The sequence below is a fragment of the Eutrema salsugineum genome, unplaced genomic scaffold (assembly GCF_000478725.1).
Source record: "Eutrema salsugineum unplaced genomic scaffold, Eutsalg1_0 scaffold_14, whole genome shotgun sequence".
Classification (NCBI taxonomy): Eukaryota; Viridiplantae; Streptophyta; class Magnoliopsida; order Brassicales; family Brassicaceae; genus Eutrema; species Eutrema salsugineum.
The window spans coordinates 1719564-1724432 of record NW_006256877.1 but is presented as its reverse complement, the minus strand read 5'-3'; the positions used below and the strand labels follow the sequence as shown (position 1 = coordinate 1724432).

At 41.8% G+C, this 4869-nt stretch overlaps 1 non-coding gene across 1 annotated transcript; it reads left to right on the top strand.

Moving 5' to 3' along the window:
- The first annotated feature begins 745 nt into the window (after positions 1-745).
- LOC112088610 lies at positions 746-852 on the top strand. The gene has a single exon (XR_002900556.1). It is a non-coding gene; the product is annotated as a small nucleolar RNA R71 (small nucleolar RNA).
- Positions 853-4869: the final 4017 nt, after the last annotated feature.

The following is a 4869-nucleotide window of genomic DNA, read 5'->3' as shown; positions in this document are numbered from 1 at the left end:
GGTTGCATTGCAGTATTCTGTTTGATGTGCAATTGATGTCCCTGGTAAAGATCTTTGAGCTTGAGAACTGCAGTGGCCCTTGTTGTTCTCTAGAGTCTTGACTTTGGAAGCCAAGGTTGAAAGTTGAGTTAGAAGATCAGAATAAGTGCAGTCCACCTTGTTGTTAATCTCTGCCATTTTCTTGTTGAAGTCTATGGCACCACTTGCTTGACCTTTGAGGATTTGCTGGAGCAGGTTCTGCACTTCTTGATCCTTATTCTCTGAGTTATGTTGGAGACTTTGTTGTTGGGGAGAGACAAAACCTTGTTGTTGAGTGTTTTGAGGATATAAGTTCTGGTTTGGGGGATTCTTGTAGTAGGTAAAGCCCTTTTGGTAACCTTGTTGGCCACCTACAAAGTTCACCTCAGCTGTGATGTCTTCCCTTTGAAATGTGTCTTGAAACACATGATTCACATCTCTAACAAAGTTGGCTGACTGATGAGAAGCTAAAAGAAGTGTGTCTAGCTTCTCATTGAGAGACTTGATGTCTTTCCTTGTCCTTTCCTCTTCAGCACTCACAGCCCCTCTTGAATTCCTTTCAAAGTCTGATCCATAAAGCTCATCACTCTGAGCTACGTTCTCCACTAGGGTCATGGCATCATTGACTTCCTTGGTCATGAAATTACCATTTGAAGCTGTGTCCAAGAGAAGTCTGACCTCTGGTAAAGTACCTCTGTAGAATGTACTTAGCAGCTGACAATCTGAGAATCCATGGTGAGGGCATTGCATGGTATACCCTCTAAATCTTTCCCAAGCCTCACAAAATGATTCATGGTTCTTCTGAATGAAACTTGAGATTTCATTTCTTAACCTTGCTGTTCTTGATGAAGAGAAGAACTTGGTTAGAAATGCTCTTTTGCATTGCTCCCAAGTTGTGACTGATCCTTGAGGTAGAGACTTTTCCCACTGATGAGCTTTGTCTCCTAGAGAAAAAGGAAATAGCCTCAACTTGAAACTGTCCTCACTCACTCCATTCATCTTAGTTAGATCACAAACTCTATCAAAGTTGTCAATGTGATCTAATGGGTCTTCTAATGCCAAGCCATGGAACCTGTTTGATTGCACCATGTTGATCAGGCCAGATTTGATCTCAAAATCGTTTTCAGGTGTTGGGGCTTGAATCCCATGTCTTTCACCCTGAGCATTGGCCTCATCACCAGCTCCCACAACTTGTCTTGGACGTGGAGGCGGTGGCTCTTCTTGATTCTGGTGGTTTCCATTACCACCATGAGCCTGTTGCCCTTGATCCATACCCAACCTCTCAATGTGCTCAGCTCTTTCTCGTTGTCTCCTTGCTTGACTTCTGGTGTTCATACACCTGAAAACAAAGACAGCACTTGAAAGGTAATCAGTAAAACAAAAGAAAATGACTTGATCTCAAGAAGATCCAAAGTCCTAATGCTAGAATGAACTCTCCAATTGGCAACGGCGCCAAATTGATAGTAGGAATTTTTCAATCCTTGATCAATTCCTCAACTACTCATGTCATTGTAGCACTTGAGGTATCAATCCAAATGGAGAGATTCTAGACACTAGAACTATGAGGATCAATTCTTAATCCAAGTCTAATAAGCAGATGAGTTGGTAACCAAGATTATCTAAAAACAAAACAAGCAAGAACAAACAGTAATTAAGAATTAAACAAGCAAGAGAAACTAAACAAACACTCAAATTCAAATAAAAAGAAAGCTAAACCTCTAGATGTGATCATTGATTAGGGTGCTTTAAATGTGAATTCATGATGCTAAGCAAACAATGCAACACTTGCAAATCTTTAGTCTAGACTTCCAATTCAGATTAATTCATTCTCATGACAGAAATCCCTTTGTTAATTACCAATTCAAGACTAATTCCCATTAGTGAATAAGCAATTAACAAGCATAAGGCTCCAAGTCTAACATGACCAGACAGCCTCTTTGTGCATCAAAATAAGAGCTAAGAAAGACTGAATCTTATACAGAAAGATAAAGCAAGCATCACATGATCTCAAATTCCAATTAACTTAGAACTCTAATCTAGATTAATCCTCTCATGAAGGCACTAACCTCTACACTAATCCATTTTCAAACCAAATCATCATTTGTGAAATATGAATCAATGAGCATTAAGAAACAGTTCTAATATGCCATTCATGCATTTAACAATCATTCCCATGACATTAATGCATAAACCCTTAGTTAGCTCATTCAGGCATTTCATCAAACACTTTTGGTGCATGAAATGCCTATGAACCCAGATTTCACTTTCCCAAGGAAATCTGGCATTAGGAGCAACTAACTAAGGAAATGGAATGAGAATCTAAACCCTAAACATCACCAATCAAACATCTAAGCACCCTAATCTACACACCTAGAAGCTTAAAAGATGACTACTCACTAATCATGAAGAACACATCTAATCTTTTGCAAGAGATGATGTTAATCATGATTAGAAGCAGAAATGAGATGATGAGATGATGAGAAACAGACTTAGATTGATTAAATCCTTGAGATCTCTCTTAATCAAAAACGTTTTTACACTAAAAAGGAAAGAAAACTAGAGAGAAACTAAGAGAGAAGATAACATCCTTGGGTTTTTCTCCCAAAAAACTATATATACCTAGTGCTAATGGACCGGGTCAGCCCAGGACAAACTGGGTACTGACCCGGCTCAGTTGGGTCAAGTGGAAATCCTGCGGGTCAGTCCAGTATGTCCCAGGTCGCACACCTAAGTCGCAGTAGATGAAGACTTGTCTTGTGAAGCCTGAATCGCCTTGTCTTAGCCGCACGCCTAAGTAGGAGTGTTTTGCGAGTGTTGCTGCGGCTTGGTCTCCTTCCTCTCCAACTCGCAGGGCTAAGGCGGTTTCTGGGGAATGTACAAACTGTGCGGGTTGGTCTCTATTGCACCTAGGTCGCAGGCTCAAGTCGGAGTGATTTGCGAGTGTTGCTGCGGCTTGGTCTCCTTCCTCTCCAACTCGCAGCATCCAGAGCAGCTTAGACCACTTCGCATTCCGGAGAGTGTAACTCCTATGAGACTTGTCCGAATTGAATGATTTCGGTTGCAGAAGACAGAGGACTCATTTATCTCCAACTTTTGTGAAGAAAGCTTCGGTGCTTGGGAAGTGTAAGGCTTCCTGGAGGGCACATCTTTGCAGTGCATGTACACGACCAGAGAGAGGCGTCTAGACATGTGTCCATTCCGGAGACTGTATCTTTCTGCTCATAGATCCGAATTGAATGCTCTTGGACGTTCTGGAAAGAAGGCTCAAATGTCTATGGTTCTCATGAAGGACCCGGAAACTAAATCGGCCTGGAAGTGCACCGTCCTTCGCATCCTTTAGAACTGATCTGCTCGGTCCGGAATACCTGCGAGACTGGGGTTCCTTCCGACAAGCTTATCTCTCTGCTCACGCGTCCGAATTCCACGATTCTACTTGCTAAGAGACCGTGATGCAATGCTCTCCAACTTCTATGAAGCACCCGCCGTCTGAATCGGACCGGAAGGCTCCCCGGACAGGCGATCATTCAGGGGTATCGGATTGCTCCGGAATGAGTGGGAGACCTGTTCGTCTTCCGATTACCATATCTTTCAGTTCTGTGGTCCAAATGCCTTGATTCCAACTGTTATGAACTCTTGACTCAATTATCTCCAACCTTTATGAAGACTCCGACAGCTAAATCTGACCGGAAGGTTCCCCGGACAGGCGATTTCGGAAACGTGTCTGCACCCGGAGATTTTGGCCGAGAGACTTGACCGCGGTACGTGTTATTGGCCGAGAAAGCTACCCGCGGGAAGGATTTTGGTCGAGAACCTTCGACCTTCAGTACACCATTTTGCCGAGAAACCCAAAATTGCTCCTTTTCACCATTTTTGATCATTCCAACTCCATTTCTTCATCTGAATCACATCATCCACTCCAAATTGGCTCCAAAAGCACCTGTTTAACACTCCAAAACATGCAAAACTCTCTTGGACCTAATGCAATCTCCTAAGTCCTAAAACAATGCCTAAAGACCTAAAATGCATGCAAATGAGACATGATTTTGACTAGAATATGTACATTAAATGATGCAATTTATGAATATATCAACTCCCCCACACTTATCCTTTGCTTGTCCTCAAGCAAAAAGAGCAAATGAGAGAAAGAGGTTGTATGCAATGGGAGTTCACATTTTCTTTTTGAGAGAAGTGATCACAATGAGAATTCAAGTTCATGCTCAATTATGCAATGCAAAGCCATACTCAGATATATGTCAACTCAGCAAGGGATCTCCACAAGTTCTTCTCTCTCTCAACTCTTTCACATTCATTAAGCTTTTATCAGGTGGATCTCATGATGCAAGGTTTAAACAAGCTGGCTTGGCTAGGGAGAGGCTATGAGATTAAAATGATCTCATCAGTGTTCAAGTGGGTTAAATGCAGCAAAGGGATCTCTCTATGAATGATCAAACTTTGGCAGAATGCTAAAGGTAAAAAGCAACCTATGCATACAAGGGCAAAGACTCATCATTCCCCACCCTCTACTCAAAGCTTCCTCTCTTGCTCAAAGACCTCACTTTTCACACTCATTTTTCTCTCACTAGGGGATTTGTTCTTCACTTTCACTCTCAAGTCTTGGAACTCAAACTTTACACAGCTCTTTTTCTTTTACAACTTCTAGCCTCTTCTTTCTTTCTTATCAAAACATTTGAGCTTTTGGCTTCTTTTCTTTCTTTTTCACTTAGAGGCTAGATTTTTCTTTTCAACAAACCAGAGCTCACTTTCTCAAAACACCAAGACTGACTTCTTTTTCTTTCATTCCCCTAGTTATTTTCACTCTCTCTTTCCACTCATCTCACCTTTTTCCACTCA